The sequence below is a fragment of the Ambystoma mexicanum genome, chromosome 2p (assembly GCF_040938575.1).
Source record: "Ambystoma mexicanum isolate Mex_15411 chromosome 2p, UKY_AmexF1_1, whole genome shotgun sequence".
Taxonomy (NCBI): Eukaryota; Metazoa; Chordata; class Amphibia; order Caudata; family Ambystomatidae; genus Ambystoma; species Ambystoma mexicanum.
The window spans coordinates 564,336,676-564,355,032 of NC_090923.1; the positions used below are offsets into that span (position 1 = coordinate 564,336,676).

The 18,357-nt window shown below is 45.6% G+C and overlaps 1 protein-coding gene across 2 annotated transcripts in view; it reads right to left on the reverse strand.

Moving 5' to 3' along the window:
* The window catches only part of CACNA2D2 (calcium voltage-gated channel auxiliary subunit alpha2delta 2), a 2,156,122-nt gene that overhangs the window by 69,077 nt on the left and 2,068,688 nt on the right, over positions 1–18,357 (reverse strand). The gene's annotated exons all lie outside the window — the stretch shown is intronic.

An 18,357-nucleotide genomic window follows, 5' to 3' on the forward strand; every position in this document is an offset into this window, starting at 1 on the left:
GCTGTGGATCTTCCTGTCGCTCCAATTAGGGACAAAAGTCGCGCATGTTAAGATAACTAATTTCTCTCAGCATTTCTTCAGAGTCGCTTTGATAGAGAGTCATGTGATAGCTCTTTAGCCACGATTTGTAGACCCTTGACGTTACCAATGCTGCATCTTTATTGGTTTTGGTGTTGCTGCAGACAGCTAGCCTTCTAGCTTTCCGTACTGCTCTCCTTTTAGCTGTCAGGACGGGGCCAAATTGATGGACTTGTTTTCTCCCCGGTTGGCTCTTATTTCAAATAGCAGATGGCTTCTTTCTATAGTTGACTAAAAATACACTGTAGTCAGCATGTAGAGGGGTGCTGGTTTTGCTTGCTCTTGTGTGTGGATCCCTTATAGGCGATGGTTAGCTCTCAAATGCTTTTTGCAGTCAATCTTAAGCGATTTCCCTTGATGTTACACTCTAAATCTGCCAAGAAGTGGGGCATTTTTTTTTGATGTGCAGAAGACCATTTTATAGTCAGTAGCTTATGGTCACCTGCTGTAGATTTCAAGACTTTAATGTCTGTCAAGACAGAAATAAGATGTAATCAATGATTGCAGTTTGAGAGCCTCTCTGGCAAGTAGGAGTATTGTCCATCTCATGTACCAAGGTTGCTGTGTCAAAGAGGTTTCTTGAGTCCATTAACTTGAGCAGTGCTTTGCCTCATGTTTGTGCAGGATGCATGTGAGGTACCAGATTTGTTTCGCAACGTCAGATGTCTACATGTTGCGTTTAAGTCTCCACAAAGAAGCAGGTATGGTCTTGGTGGTGTAGGTAAATGTTGTCGATTTGCTTAGATATCTCCTCCAGGAAGACTTCGGTAATAGTTACTGCAGGATTCCAGTAGATGTTCATAATCCCAAGAGGAGTTGTGAGAAAGACATCAGTGGATTTTTCATAGTTGGACCACTGCAGTAAGACTGTCAGGGATAGCGAGTTGGCAGACAATATACGTTTAATCTGGAGGCCACTGCCTAGGCGTACTGCTGTTAATAGGCTGGAAGAAGGGCAACCTTTTTCTCCTTTGGAAGCGGCAGAGAATGCCAGCTCGTACCCATCTAAGCTGGGCTTGTCAACCAGCCAGGTTTCCTGTAGACAAAGTATGTCGAACATTCCTAGATCAATTTCACCTGGAGCCGTCAAGTGCGAAAAACCCCTAGTGTTCCAGGGTCCCAGTGTTAGTGAAACAGAGGTTGAAGGTCGAGGTTGGTTGTAAGCGGGTTGCTACGAGAGATGGGCTGACAGTGCTTTGGGGATCCATGCCCATAATTTGGAGTCGAAGGCCGATTTGTTAGATTCGGCCAGGCATGAGCTCCGAGGGTGCAAGTCCTGCATGGGTGTCCTTTTAATTGATGACAGAGGACCAGCTGGTCGTCTGTCTGGATCCTACCTAGTGGCGGTGTCTAAAAGGGCTGTTTCGTCCGGTATTTGAGTTTGGTGATTTCAGAGATCTTGCTAGTCGTGTATGTGGAGCTTTTTTCATGGAACCACCAGAAAATGTGCTCCCTTTATGGTTCATGGAGTAACTCGACTCTGAAGGTTGGTCTGAGTCGAGGTGGGGGGTGTCACTGTGTTTTCGATTTCGTAGTTCACTTTACCTTTGATGTTTTCTGACTCCATAAATGATGTAAGCTCGTCAGGTCGTTTTGTCATTGTCAGCTCAAAACTTTTTCTGAATCGTTTTTCGAGGCTTCCTTTAAAATTGCTTCCACATTGTGGGAAGTTATGTAGAGGTCAGATATTGCTTTTCTTCCCTCATGACTTGGCTCCACGATTTTGAGGTCCTCTGATTTTAGTGTGTGCAAGGTAGGGATACTTTGTAGTAACTTTAGCACTGTGCGTCTGTTCAGGACGATGTATTCTCTGTTTTCCATGATTGTCTTAATTTGAAACTCGTACTACTTTTTCCACTGTCCGCTGGTCTGTGGTGGCTTTTGACACGACTGGAGCCCTGGGCCTGAACTGATGACTGTAGTAGGTCATTCACACCGTTTCCAGATGGAAGCCGTTGACTATTTTGAAAGCTGGCTGCAGATTTGGTATGTGCCTGGTTTCTTTCATAGTTTTTATTGGTCTGGGTGACGATCTTACTCTTGATCGGTAGCTAATTGGGTTTAATTTGTTGTGCTTTGGTTCATCACTGCCAGATATGGGCCTAGGAGCCCTTGTTTTATCGTCATTAAAGATTTTGAAGCACTCGTTAAGGGAAGTGAACTTCGGGCGATCGACTTGGGCCCCTGGGGCTGTTCTTTGAGCTGTCATCGTGGGAAGGACTTGGTCCAAGAGGGAAAGTTCGTCCGGATCTTCATGGTGTTCACTGAGCTCTATCAGGTCACTGACAGCCAAGAAATCCTCAACCGTCCTGGGGGAAGTTGTGAGGTCTTTCAAAGGAGAAGTTACCATGTTGTTCTTTTTAGGAATTACTTCCGTCCGTCTCTCTTTTAGTGGGGAATTTGAGGTTGTTCGGGCACTGACCCCTTTGGGGGTAGAGTGGACCTTCTGCTGTAGTCGGAAAAACCAACTGCTTTTTAAGTGGCCGATTTATTTTAGATGGTTGCTTTGTTGACTCAAAAATGGGAAATTCTCTGTTGGGTGGATCTTGGCTCTATGTCTCTGATTTTTGATGGTTTTCCTGGTCTTCTACTACGATGATCTCGTCGTCCAGAGCAGTAGAGTTGTTTACAGTATTTGGTTTTTTGTTTTCAGCTTTAGAAGGCACGTCGTTTTTGTTGGCCTTTGTTGTCAGTGGTTTGGGGGTTGGTGGTTCTTTAATTGGGCCGTGAGATGTTTGAATGGGGCCATTTGCAATATATGTTGGGTGTTCAGAAGTGAGAAGGAGCGCTGAAGTGGTTATTGTGTCAGCCGTTTGTGTTTCTTTCTCGGCCACTTTGGGTTGAAGTTGATAAGGTTTTGGAGTGAATTTCTGTCTAGTGTGGTGGTCCTCTCGGGTAAATCGACACTCCTATGGTTACATTCTATGGCGTTGATGTAGCCTTTCAGGTATATGAGTTTTAAGTGCATCATTGAAAAAATTGACTTGTGGTCTTCGAGGGTGTCGTTGATGGACTCAGAGTTTACAGAAGGGAGCCAGCGCATTGTTGACCGATGACATGATGGAGAAAATGTCTGGTTTCTTTACATAGGATTCTTTTGTGCCAGTGTAGGTCACGTCACTTTGTCTTCTAGACCTAGGAGGCGGAGATAGAAATGGAGGAAGAGATGTCCTTCGTGATGGTAAAACTTTTGGTGCAGTGCTATCTGTAGGCTTGATAGAGTCCGAAAATTCTACAAAAAAGGGTTTAGGACCAATTGGAGTAGGAAAATTGTCTGCGTTTTTCTGGACTTTGTCTTTAGATGGTGGAGACCTTTGCCTGGCGTTTTCTTGGCTGGGCTCTTTTGCTGCGTCTAAGTTGTTCCAAACCAAAGGTCTCAATGTTGGGTGCAAGGTTTCCTGTGGGAGACTCAGGTTGATGCAAAGGAGCGTCCTCAAGTGGGTACGCACTGTCATGTACTGATGTTACAGTTGAGAGAGGCAGACTACCAGAGTTTGCCTGAACTGATCTGGGGTTTTGCAGGGGATTATTCAGTGAAAGGTTTACTTCAGTTGTCACAGTTTGGCCAGGAGTAGGGGTATAGTCTGTTTGTTTTCCATTTTGGCAGTATGGGTAGATTTCTTTCAGGTTTGCCACTGTCATTGACAATTTTTCGTGTTTTTATTGGCAATTGAGTTTCTTGAACTGCCTCAAGCATTTCAGCGTCTGAAAGATCTTGTATAATGTCAAACTTGTGCTTTCCTTGCTTTCTAAAGAAGTCTTTCATGGTGTTTGCAAGTAGAGTTTGTCCACTGGCTGTTAGCAGTAGAGCAGTGGTCTTATGTACTGTGTTGCGTGTACTCTGACAAGGCTGCTTTTGGATTTTCTTTGGAGTTTCGCCTTTTGCCTTTTTTTGCGTAGGTGTCTTCCTCTTTTGAGTCCCTTTGGTAGAGTGGGACTTTCTTTGGTTTCTTTTGGAAAGAGGTTTGGGCGAGTTCTTTTTAGGTTTTATTTTTAAATTTGGTGTATTGTCCAACATTTCAATTGGAGGAATCTGTAGTGATGAAGGAGGCTGTGGCGATTTCAATACATGCAAGTCCTCTGGACTGGGAAGTCTCCCAGATGGAGTTCGGAGGCTGCCACCTGCTGGCGGCTCATGGATCTGCACCTGTGTTTGTGCAGGCGTCCTGCGTGCTAGCCTGGAGTCCTGCAGATTGAACTCAGGTGCAGGGAGAGCCGCCCTCCTGGAGCAGCCAGGCCGGCGCGGTCGTCACCAGCCTCCACCTCGCCGCCACCCACTCGAGAGCCGGGCACAGAACCAGCCAGCAGCAACCCGCCCGAGGCCAGGGGACGCCTCTTTCTCCAGAGAGGCGCAACCACCACGCGATTTTCAGGTGGGTCGCCACAAGGGCTCTGGGGCTCTGGAAGTGTGAGAGGGTGCGGGGGGGCCTCACTCGTTGAGGGGGTTGATATGATTGCCGGCACAGATGTTAGTTGCCGGATGTTGGAAGAGGTATGCTTCGTGGGTGTTTTAGGAGTTATGCACACCTTTTTCGTGCAAAGCTGGGATCCACTCAGTTCCCTAGTGCGGTACTGGCTGCCATCGACCGGGAGACTGGATTTGAGGAAGTCAGGAATTTTGAAGATTTCTTCGTTTTCATGTTCGTTAACTTGGTCGACTTGAGCAATTTTCTCGGGCGAGAAGGAAAAGCAAGTTGTAGCCCTCACATTTGTTGAGTCCAACAATGGGTGTCGTGTAGGTTGCGAGGAGAGCTTCGCAAAGAGAGGTTGATTTTCTAGGTCGCTTTCAATAGTTCCTTCTTTCCGCAAGCGCAAGCTGCGGAGGCAGCGGCACTCATCCTCCAACATCGTACCAGCCCAGTTTCCCGCAATGGGGGGGGGATTAGCACCCCCTTTAGCCCTAGCAGCCATATACTGCCTGAGACTGCCACTCAATCGCCACTCTGCGACTGCTACGCAGTGCCACGAGACATATGTAGTATGCTCCACCTCCACTCCAGTAGAAACAGGAAACCGACTGCAAAAGGGATGGGTGACTGCCTGAGGCTGCCACTCAAATCGCCACAACGCGCTTCTTAAGATCACCAGAAGGCAAGCCAGCAGACATCCCACAGCATCTCTGAAACTTCACTCTTATCACAGAAAAGACAAGGGTAGAACTTTTGGCCTTAATAAGAAACGTTCTTATTGGTGAATGACAAACACTGTGTTTGAGCATATAAATCTCATCCTAGCCTTTATGTATGGCTTTGCTTCTTATGCATTCACATCCCAGCGCATTTGCTGCAACACTATTACCCTCCTTACCTTCACTTCCTCTTTCTTACACTTCTTCTAAAATTCTCTTCACCATTCGAGGCATGGACCCTCAGCAACCCCCATGTCTTTCTAACCCATATTTACCCCTGATCCTAACTCTGACCCTGATCCTAGCCCTAAACCTGTCTAACCTTAAATCTCACCCTTAACTAAATGCCTACCACACAGCTGATAATTACTCTAACCCTGTTACTAGCCCTAACCTCTCTCTTCTTCTAAAGTTTACTTTGACATTGCAGGGAGAGACCATATGTAAACCTCCCCTTCTTAGCCATTTTCTTCCCTGGAACCCCATATACACCCCTAACCCCTTTTGTCCCCTATCTTTAAACCTAACCCTAAACTGCATGGTGGCCCTCTCCCTAACCCCAGCTCTAACGCTAAACCTAAGTATGACAGTGAGAAGATGCAGACGAAGTAAAAGCAAGAAGAAGTAAGTGTCTGAAGAATGAATGTAGAAGATGTAGGCGAGGAACCATTTTTTTAAGCGAAATACAGCAGGGTTACCCAGGCATGGCGTTTGGAGTGATGGTTTGGGGTACTTGGCTGGCGCAGGACCTGGGCGGGTACTCCAAGACACACTCATGAAATCTGCATTGTATTGTAAGTGCTAGGGGATCTGGCTAGTCCATTTGTTGATGCGCTGAGCTGAAAATGGCCCATGCAGCAAGACAATTACACCAGAGCATACAAGTAGATCATGGCTGCAGTAGAACACAGTGTGTGTTTTAGAATGGCCTACTCAAAAACTGGACCTGAACCCCATCGAAATGTAGTATTGGGTTCTGACCACGTAAGGGGGCCCTCATACGTTACCAATTTGAAGCCGCTCCGAAAGGTACAGAATCTAAAATATTCGCCCCATATTTGGACATTGAATGGTGAACCAATTGTGTATTAATACATGTTAAAAAGTATTTTCTTTTGGTGCCATTTGCTTAATCACTCATGGCCAGATGGGCAGGGTGATGCCCAGTTACCTAACCTCTCCAAGGTCAAAACTTTAGGAGTCATGCTTGATCCCAGCCTATGCTGTCGGCTCTGAGGGCATATGTTAGGGGTCTGCAACCTGTGGCTCTCCAGATGTTTTAGACTACGACTCCCATGATAACACACTGCTGACTGTCCTTGCTGGGGATGATGGGAGTTGTAGTACAAAATATCTGGAGAGCCAAAGGCTGCAGTCCCCTGTGTTACAGGCTCTTCCACACACTATATAGGTCTTCCCCAACAAAATCTGGACTTTCCTTTGAGAGATTCATGAAGGCCTTACTGTTCGAGCTAGTAAAAGGGACAGACTTAATTAAGGGAATGCCCTGAACATGGTGTGAACCCATAAACGAATTCAAAAGCTACAAATCCCCAAATATAAATCCTGGTATCTAAGGTTTGGTCCTTGCGTACTTCTTTGTCCCTGGCAAACCCCTGCGAAAGAGGTCATTTGTTTGTCCTAACATTTGTCTTACCTCTGGGGTGCCACAGGATTCAGCTCTGTTGGCATACCCCTATTGAACAGGCATATGCTGCCCCCAGTGGCCGGTTGAGGTATCGTTTGCATTTGGAAGATTCTAGGCTCTATTCTTTGGTTGATGGCAACGCTGCACACTGCATGGATATGCCAGCAATGAGATTATAGTGGATTGGATGAGAAAATATCAGCTACAAAGAAACCCTACAAAACTGAGGTCATTCCTTTTGGCTCCAAACACAGACTAATCCACATCTACCCAATATTCACCCTTTCACCCCTCTTTTGGAAAAACCTGCCGGTGGAATGTAAGGTTAAAATATGCTGGTATAGTTACAAAATAATTTATCAATTGAAGTTTGTGTTTACGAATTTAAAACCATGACCACACTAATTTGCAGACCAGGTAGCCAAGTGGTAGTAATGCGGTCATTAGGGCGGTAAGGAAATTACAGACAAAAGCGCATTCACTGGCCTTCCCAAGAAAGCTATTGCCCACCTACTGTGGACAAACACAAATTATGTGATGGCTCCCTTCTCTGGACACAACCTGCAGCAGAGTGATGAGAAGACCGAGAAGGCAAGTTCATGCTCATCAGATCCATTGATCAATTCACTGCTTGCCCATGTCAAAGACCATCACGCCCACTGTTCTTCCCATGTCAAAAGTGTCTGGTAGGGACTCTATCCAATGTGTATTTTTGAAACTTGATGAATAGATGCACCTTGGCGTAACTTGCTCCCATTCACAATCTTTATGGAGGCATTTTGAGGCCATCTTAAGAAAAAATTATGTTCTGTTTATTTAACTCGTTTACGCCAGTCTGTTTAGTCTCTCCTTGAAAAACAACTAGTGCTTTGAGACGGTTCTGTTAATTTAAAGCACAACATAAATACTCTCTCTATTGTTCTATCAAATGCACCAACATTCTCTGCATCTATTGATCTTGGACTAGAGCTTTGAGTTGGTTCTGTTCATATAAAACGCTATATAAATAATCTACATATTGCTCCAACATTCTCTGCATCTATTGATCTTGGACTAGAGCTTTGAGTTGGTTCTGTTCATATAAAACGCTATATAAATAATCAACATATTGCTCCAACATTCTCTGCATCTATTGCTGTAGCTCGCCATCCAGAGACCTTCTAAGGACAGGTGGCGGATCTCTCGCTCAATGGCCAAGTCTTTAAATGTGAAAAGACATTTGTGAGCAAACGCTGCTTTTCTGACTATGGTTCTCTTGCACCTGGGTCTTACACATGCCGCGTCTTCCGCAAATGCATATAGAGGTCTGGGTTCTCCTTTGGAAGACCTGTGATTATAATTGGTCATTTATAATGCGCTTAATAACCAGAGGTTCCTAAGTGCGGACCCAGGGATCAAACCTGTGCTGCTCCGTGTAGCCTTTCTTCCAAGGCGAGCGTGTTGCCCTTGAGCTATCCTCCTGAGACATGTGGTCTCTTATCTGCAGGAGAGGAAGAATCTTCACAGAGGTGCAAGCTATTTGGAAGGCAGACTGGCAGAGGCTGACCAGATGCCACAGCCTATGGAGCTACAGCCAAAAGACTAGCTAGCCCCCAGTCCCAACAGTTCCGACATCAGCTTAGCCCCAGGTCTTTTCCAGACCTAGCAACTCCCCTGAAGTAGAGTAAGAACTTGCGCGAATCAGCCAATCAGCTTAAGCACACAGACCATGTAGTCATTTAAGGCACTTCTTTAATGCACGTGGAACGTTTTCTGGGTTCTCGGTTGTATCTGGGACAACTGGAGACACGTCATGGCAAAGAATAGATTGGTTCATCAGGTTTAAAGTGCAGTGCAGATGTTAGACATGCTGAAATATCGTAGATATTGTGTCCAGAAGAGCAATGAAACCTACATTTCGGAGGGTGAGGGGGCTAACTGGTGATGGGCAAGGTCACTTCAGAAACTGGGGGGCAATCTTAGAGGCACCCCCTCTTTTCAACGGTTGTCTGGCGGGGAGCCCATATATCCCATTTCCTCATCTGTCCCTCGCCTATAAACCACCACACCCCCCCACCTCCCAAACTCTACACGCCAGAGTCAGCTCGTCGGCCCAGCATTATGCATTAGCACACACACACACACATATATATATGTATATATATATACACATACACACACACACACACACACACACACACACCGACTCATTCACTCACTCTTTTAGACATCCTATTGACCATACACTCGCTCATTTCCATGCGCATCGGCCCACATACCCTCATTCACACATACATTACATACACACTCCTTGCACACATGCATACATACATGATGAGCTAACATGCAACACCCTTTAACACTGGAAGTTTCAGAAAATGCTTCCCCCGCCTCTCTGCGTGACAAAAAGCAAGGGCACACATCAACCCCCTACCCTTGGATGTGAAATAACACAATATGTTTGGTTGCACCCGTGCAGCGGTGGCTGATGTGTGCATTTCATTTTGTAAGGCAATGCAGCGCTGGAAGCCTTTACTGAAACTAGTATCTTTAAAGTTTTGCTGCATTGATGCAAATAAATGTTTCTGCACGAACACAATAACACTTTAAAGCCGCTGGTTTTAGGAAAGGCTTCCTTTCCTCTCTAACTCAAAGGTATGACTCAAAGCCACGCCCCTCAGTTAAAAGTTTGCTGCGGGAGGCGGATTTGGCGGGGTGGGGGGTGAAGCATGGACAGCTCAATGGCGTTGTGTGATTGATTGTGTCCTTTTCTGAATTCTTCATAATTGTGAACCAAATCACATTTATGATAGAGGCTTGCCACCTCGTGTTCAAAGTTAGGTATTGCAATCACAATTCACAATTTGCGACCTGGACGAACACCGTTGCAGTGCTGGACATTCATACATCTGCAAGCCCGTGCCAACATGGCTATGTCACATACTGATGCCTCAGACTACACGGGCTCAACACACATTTCTGTAATTATTTCTGCAGCACAACAAACTGCCCTTCCAAATCTGAATCGGCAATAACATGCAAACTCGAATCCCTGCAGAGGCGGAGGAGCCAGCCACAACATTTTGGGGGGTGGGGCTGGATGGTAGATTTGAAAGCTGTTAACGAGTACGGCCATTAAACCTATTTCGCTGTTGCTTCACACCTGGAGCCCAGGAGGCTTAGTAGATGTTACGTGTTCCTAATTTATTTTATTTATTAACATTTATAAAGCGCGCAACAGCCCGAAGGCATTGTGGCGCTTTTACAAGAAGGCAACCGTAGTTACATGTGGATGACAAAAACAGAAGGACAGAAACAGGTGAGGGAGTACAAAGCATAAACATGAGGTGGTCAGTATAGATAGAATACAAACAGTTATATAAACAGAAAACAGACTAATGAGGACTAAAACTGTAAAATGGGGTAGGGTAGGGAATACAGTGAGGGATGTCTCAGCTCTGAGCGAGTTCGGTAAGGCAGGCCATGATTTGGAGGTGATGTAGGGGAAGCCTATGCCGCCTGCTTTAGCTCTATTGGTAAGGGGGATGATCAGTTGGTTTGTGTGGCAGGCTCTTTTGGGGCGCCATGAGGTAGCTCTGACAATTTTCTCTGATAGGTAAGGGCAGGGGGGCTGCTGTGAGTGCCAGACACTTGTGGGTAAGGGTGAGTGTCTTGAAGGTAATCTGTTCCTTGATGGGGAGCCAGTGGGCTGCGTGCCTGGCATGTGAGATGTGATCTCTTTTGGGGATGTTTTGTTAATGCTGCTCTGAGAGCGTTGTTTTGAATGACTTGAAGTCTATTCAAGTTTTTGGCCGAGGTACCTGCTCGGAGAACATTGCAATAGACTAGTTTGGCCCCAATGGTGGCTCTAGCTATTGAAAGGCGGTTTTCCTTAGACAAGTATGGTTTTACTGCATTTATTAGTTTGGTGGTGAGTTTGGAAGTGGAGGCAATTGAGCTTATTTGGCGAGACATGGAAAGTGTTGGGTCTAAATAGATGCCTAGAGATTTTACTGACGAGGAGACAGGAATAGTTATGTTGTCAATGGTGAAGTTGTTATATTGATTGCTCAGTTTACTTAGGGTTTCTTTAGGGCCAACTAGGAGGATCTCTGTTTTGTGTTCTTTGAGCATCCATCAAGCCATTTGTTGGCATCCAGCCTTGGATGGTGGCCTATATCTTGTGGAGAGCTAGGGCATCTTGATCATACGAGCCAAAGAGTGGTAGGAGTACCTCAGTGTCATCTGCATACTTTGATTATGCTATGTCGAGGGAGTCCAGTTTGACGAAAAGTGGTTTGATGAATAGATTGTAGTGAGTAGGTGCCGTGCAGGAGCCTTGAGGGTCTCCAGAGTGGATTGTAGCAGTGCTGCGCTTGCCTGATTAGAAAAGACCATCATGGCTCTCGCTTCCAAGAAGGAGGTAATCCAGGAAGTGGCTTTTGTGGAGAATTGGGCTGCATGGGTAAGATGTCTCATGAGAGTCTTGTGGCCCAAGAGATTGAAAGCAGCCGAGAGATCTAGAAGTAGGAGCAGAGCTGGTTTGAATTCATCCATGATGGAAGATATTTGGTTTTTGAGATCAAAAAGGGCGGATTCTGTGCCGTGACCTTTGTGGATCCCTGACTGCCTCTTGCCGAGGATGTAATTGGTCTCGATGAAGTGTTGTATTTGGTTGTGAGCTGCTTTATCAAGGATTTTTAGGAGGAAGGGGACTGTAGTATGGGTCGGTAGTTATTAGGGAATGTAGGGTCAAGGGAGTTTTTATTTTAGAAGAGGGCGCAACCATGCTTATTTGAGGCTAAGCGGGACAAGATCAGAGGTGAATGAAGCATTGATGAAGGCTGTTAAGAAAGGTGCAAGGGGGTCCGTACATTCCTTGATGATATTTGCTGGACAGATGTTTCTTTTGCAGATGGATGGTTTTAAGTGTTGGAAGAGGTCTATGACTTCTGATTCAGTGATGTCTCGGAAGGAGAAGCTGTTGTCAGAGTGAGTGGTGATGTGGCTAGGGGAGAGGGAAATGTCCAGGTTTGGCAAGGCTTCAAGTTGAGCTTGGATTTTATTTTTGGAGATCTATTTGTTTGAGTAATGCTACTTGTAATACTGGAGCACCAGCCTTCATCTTTAGGGAAGTCATCTGGGATTGAGGTGGGGGTGACCAGGAATATGGCAAACATTTCCTTGGGCTTAGTAATCCTTGTGTTAAAGGAGTTTGACTTAGCTTTAATAATGGCTTCTTTGTACTGTGCAGATAATTCTTTGAAGGCATCCTTACTGGAGTCACTGGGGTTTGTCTGCCATTTGGTAAGCACACTACGTTTAGAGCTGCGTGGGGCCTGGAATTGAACTGTAAACCAGGAGTTGGTGTGCCTGGATTTGTTTTCTTTTTTAAGTTCTAATGGGGTTATGGCATCAATCGCTTTTGCAAGTATGTTGTTGTAGGTATCTGCTAATAAGCTAGGGTCGTTGGAGAAAGGGGGCGTAAGCTAGTTTGTGTGCACTTCTAACCCATGCTGGGAGTGCAAAGGTAGGTGTTTTGGTGGTGGAAGTTCTGGGAATGGAGAATTGAAAGAGGTTATGGTTAGTCCATGGGTAGTAGGTGATGGAGCTGACTCTAGCAGAGCAATTATGGTTGGCCACCCAGTCCAAAGTCTGACCTTTGCAGTGAGTAGGGCTTGTGACTCTCTGCATGAAGCCCATGTTATTTAGTTCTTTGGCCAACATAGTGGCATTTTTATCTTTTGGGTTATTTAGGCCCAGGTTAAGATCACCAAGTATAAACGTTTTGGTGGCGGTCTTAAGGTTATCTCATAGTGGGTGGAGTAAATGTCCTTGAAAGTCTGGAGTCAGGCCTGGAGGCCGATAGACCAAGTGTATTGTGATGGTACAGTTTGGTGAGGTGTTTAGTTTGGCAAAAATGATATCTGCATTGCCTGCTCAAGTGGAGTTGACTACTCTAAGGGAGAGATCTTCTTTATTTATAATGCACCATTAGATGCATCTGGCGTAGCCAGGACTGTGTAACAAGTGGGGCCTGGAGCTAATGTAGTAGGGCTCAGCCTAAGGGGAGCCAGAAGAGGGAAAATGACTTGTTGTGCCTCCAACCAAATCTGTAGGAGCTACCAAGCGTAGCAAGTGAGAGCGATCTAGCCCATGTGGGTTTAGAGGGGTTCTCTCCCAGAGGAACATGTGTAAGTAAGGGGTTGAAATGGTGAATTGTATAGTACACTTTCTGTGATAAATTAGGTAAAAAGTCACACAGTTTATAATCGGTTTTGTAGGGTAAGAGATGAAAAATGTCCATTAGATGCCAAGTTATCAACAATGCATAAGAGCATTTTCAAATACATTTTCATAAGACATTTGCCCACTGTATGCCAGTACTCTGCACGTGTAAAAAACATTTTCGCACTGATTGCGCCCAAACACATCCATTCTGGTGCTGCTATATATGCCAGTATTCCCACATCAGAAAATACGAATGTTTGCTTTGCCCATGATGGCAGTAATGATACTATAACAAAACATGTTCATGCTGGCTCTGCCAATATATGCCGTATGCCCACGTAAGAACATGCTCTTGTTGGCTTTGCCTTAATGCCAGTAAAAAAAAAGAAAGCAATGGCACAGTAAAAAAAGAAAACATGCCCTTGCTGGCTAGATGGTACAATAGATCATCCGATTGAGCCTTTGCTGCTGCAATCTGTGTGTGATCTACAGGTCACAGGTTCAAATCCCAGCCAGGCCAACTCAGCCTTTCATCCTTCTGATGTCGATAATTGAGTAACAACTTTGGTTGGGTAATCATTTCATATAAATATGTTCTCTGTACAGTGCTTTGGTGAAAGCGCTATAAAAATAACATATCAACACACAAATCCCCCATACAGGAACCCTCATGTTGTATTTGCCCCAAATGACAGTAGAAAATGTCATGCAACAGTAAGAAAACGTTGCTTTATGGGCTACACAAAGGCCCCTCCACCGCCCCTATCCTCTGTAAGAACACTTATCATGTTGACGTTGACCTTAACCCCAGTAAAACAATGCCATTCCACAGTAAGGAAACATGCCTTCCCCCTTGTAAGAACACTCACAAAGCTGGCTGTATCCTTAATGCGAGTACACAATTCAATGCCAGTAGGACCCAGACAGCCTCATTGCAGTACCCTTCCACTGTTGCAACCCCTCCTTCACTTAATAACACTCAAGTTGGCTTTGCTTTGCCCAAAAATGGCTGTAAAACATGCCACGCTCCTGGTAGAAAATGTTCATGCTCCATTGCGCGTGCCAGGCTCGGAATGGCCTACAGGGCAATAGGGAAATGCCCAAAACAAAAAACGCAAAATGTTAGTGTGGCCCAGTTTTTTTGCTCAAGGTGCACCACATTTATAGCCACTCTGGGCCAGTTTGATGAGTTACTTCACCATGCGGTTAGTAGTTTTGACCAGTGCTGCTGGATAAATATTCTTTTAAATGCATAATTTCCATCACAATTTAATCCCAAAAAAACCCTTGGGTAGTATTCAAACAGTCTGCCACAAAAGGAATGAATTGCCATTTGCAACTGTGGGCCACTTTTTCATTGGAACCCGGGACAATTTTCTGCCCCAGTCGGAGCCTGGCATGCACGCACAAACCCCCACACTCATACAGCTTCTGCCATTCACACGAGCACCCAGAACATTCATGCAGCATTCTCATTCACACGCATTGTCACACCCATGTGCACAATTCACATTGCATTTATTCATAGGCATGCACTTAGACACCCCCCACATACAAACATACAGACATGCACTTACACACACTTTCACATGCATACATGTATACATGCATTCAATCCACATGTACACACACAAGCAAAAACGCTTTTTTCTCTTAGCTGTTTCCCTCCGGGCCTTCTCAGGCCCTTCCCCATCTACACCTCTGCATCTTACAGGCTATTTAGTTAAACAAAGCAATGCTAATCATTGGGGTTATGGGCCAACTAAAAGTTGAGCCCAGCAGTTAAGTCTCTGGCTTCCACTTAGGGGTGTCTATTGATAGCATCCCCTGGGGAGGCCTGTATCCTCAACACGTTTGCTGATTCTTCAGATACTGTAAAAGTTTTAAAGTATGTTTAAAAGTAAGTAAATACCCCGCTCTCCGAGGTGACAAATGTGACAGCTTTTTGCCGCCTGAGCCCAGGCTGGGGCTAACAGCCTAGTGATGACTGCTGCCTCAAAGTGGGAGGGCTTGACTCCTCCCACACCCATGCCTGGCACCGCCCATGAATCCCTGGCAGACAGGTCTCACATAGACAGACGTCAGCTGGTCCCCTTTGGTTTTGATTTCTCTGTGGGGGTTTTCTAAGCATTGAATGGGAGCCTTCATGTATTTCTGCAACGTTACCCCTTGAGCTTGACAAAGAGTTCTAGATCTCTCACTCTCGAACGACAAGACTCCATGGAATTCAGGACCATTCGCTTAGTTTTGGGGGTCTGTGACACAGTTACCACCACATCTGTACCCAGTAAAGAAAACAATATGCCCTTCATTGGTGTACTTTAATGAAATGACTTGATGATCCTTTAAGTCTGCCTCCGTATTCCATTCTGTGGGCCTCATCAGAAATCTGACTGTATCCTGGCGGTAATACAGCTGGGATACCACCAGCACAAAAGCGTTACCTCTACTTGGTCCGGTGCAATTACCACCAGATCACGAGTAATTGTACAGCAGTAAGCTCCCATTCTCCATTGGGTCCAATGGACCGAATGGATTTTGGGGGGGCGCCATTACCTCCGGTGGTAATTGCACCAGCAGTAATAGCACCAAAAACAGGCGGTAAAGGGACATTTTTACCTCCAGCAAAAAGCTGGAGGTAAAACTCCCACTTACCGCCTGACTCATGATTGGGGCACCCCTTAAAAGAGGTCGTAATAGCTTTACTGACACATTTAAGGGCTAAGGCCCAACTCATGATGAGTCCCTGCGTGTTGCAACTCTTACACAAGATTTGATGTGTAATTTCTTGAAATTAACAAATGCAGCTCTCCTCACTACTGGCCCTCAGTGGAAAAGCCACAGATGCTGACAACAGTCGAGTGAATGGAAAAGACCCCAAGCAATGATCTGATACACGACCTTTGGCAAAACCTCTCTCAGATGGATGAAGTAAACTTATGAACTACCCTTGGTTTATCTTTCGCAAACATAAGATCTAGCACTAATCGTTCATTGGAAAATAAAGCACCGAAGGATGCAGAATAAACACCACAGAAAGGGCACACATCAGCATTTGGGCCAAGTGGCTAAATGCATTAGCTCAACTCCTTCTCTTGCAACAATTGCTGACCCTTTTGTGCATTTTGTGAAAGGGGGAAGCAGGGGTATGAACTGTTACTGTCCCACCTGCATTGCTATCCTTCGAGGAGGGGTAGACATGCCTTTTTAAATGTCTTGACTTTTCACAATGAGAGGTCATTTAAGGGTCCATCCCTGTGAAATGCGCTCCCAGAATCAAAATGGTGCTGAGGTGCACACTGCGGAAACTAATACATGCCAGGGGGCTGGCCAGTGCATGCTTGCACTGGTGCACACCCCGCTGCAAATGTGCAGGCCACATTTGTGACATGTTCAAACATTGGCCATCTGAGCAGGTGAATCCTTTGCACTATGTTTAGCTGCCCAGCTGTGTATGAATCGGACCTAAAATGTATTCCTTTATTCCCCAAGGTGTCAGATTGCTAAAATGCACATTATGGTCCTGCCGTGGGGTGGTGCATACCAGTTTTGTAGGTTTTGGGATTGCAAGGTAGCCTGGGACATTTTTACTCTGTACACCCCCATTAGGCACCAGTTGCTTCTCAGTTCCGGTCAACTAGCACTAAGTGGTATGATATGATATGATATTTATAACACACTTAATACCCAGAGGTTTCTAAGCGCGGTCACAGGGATCGAACCTGAGTTGCTCCGCGTCGTCTTGCTTCCAAGATGAGCACATTGCCCCTGAGCTATCCTCCCAGGACTCAAAGACCACATATCCGCTTTGTTGTCAGTGCAATAGCCTCATAATCTGTGGCTTTATGTTGAGTTGCTGCACTTGCCGTACACAGCACACCAAGAGAGGGAGATGCAGAAGATCCACGACGTCTAAAAGACTGAACGATCCACATCCACGCGTGAGTGATCCACCAGTTACCAGACTAAGTACGAGGTTCAGCGGAAATTGGCAGTTCCCATCAATAACACGGGACAGGACAGTCTGTCACTAATGATCCAGCTCTTAAATGCAGCACACAATTGCGCTAGGGCGCATGCTCCGTAACAAGGGACGAGGCGCATCTCAGAGCAAATATTATGTGGCGGTGTGCATAACGACACGGACAGGGGAAAACGATCCCTCTGAGTCAGAGGAAATCTTAGAACATACAAGTAAGCATACAAGTAAGCAATGGGCCCTGGGAGGAGAGGGGGCAGGTGTGGGGGGGGGCATGCAAAGGTGTGGTAAAACTGAACACTGAGGTTAAGAAAGGAGGCTTTGCTAAAGGGACACACATGTGCGTGCACACACATGCAGTCAGCAGCAGCAGAGTTGGGGTCAAACTGTGACATAGGTAGGGAGATGGCACCACTTTTCATTTCCAAAACCACAGTAGGGCAAAGAACGCGGCTGGTCTATGGTCACACTCACCGATAGAACTAGGCAACGGGACGGGGTGGGGCAGGTCGCAGCTTGGTCTGTACTTTCAGAGATTTAACAGATAACACAATAATGTGTGTAATAAACTCCATTCGACATGCAGATTCCATGTCACAAATTCTGGCGCCTTCTTATTCATGATGTTGAGAACATTTGATTAGTGACATAAAACAACTTTCTTTTTTTGCCTGTTAGACTGGTATACATCGTAGACATCAACAAATCGTGGTGCTTTGAGTTGGTCACTTTAAGTATCATCGATTAGTGTGTAACAGGGGCTTTGAGGTCTTTCAGTTGGAAATGCCATTATGCATATGAAGGCTCTGCTGCTGATGAAAGGAATGTGTTTGAAGGTCGTTAAGGTGCTCAGGCTGCAGCGCCACGGACGCTGTGCGTGTCTGTACCTGGCCATAACAAATTGCCAGAGCTTGAAGGTCGAGCCGAGCAGATTCTATCACTGTCAGGACGCATTTCTTGAAGCTCTGAACTAAAGGTACGCTCTGTAAAAAGCAAAGGAACTACAGCATACCAATGATTTATATTACACTTCAATCACTGGTTCACACCCTAACCAGCATGTCAAGTCAACATGCTTCCACAGTGTAATTCTCCATTTCAGACCAACACAAAGGGGCCATTTTGTAAGCAAAGATTATTAAAAAAAAGTGGCTGGACATTTTTCCTGCCACTTTTGCAACCGGAATTTGTATCATTTACAGGTGGAGCTGTAAAACTGAAAGGAGCTAACATGCCCTCCAGCTTCACCATTCACCCTGCCACAGCAGCCTACATTACCTGCAGTAAGTGATTTTCATGCTGGCAGTAATACAA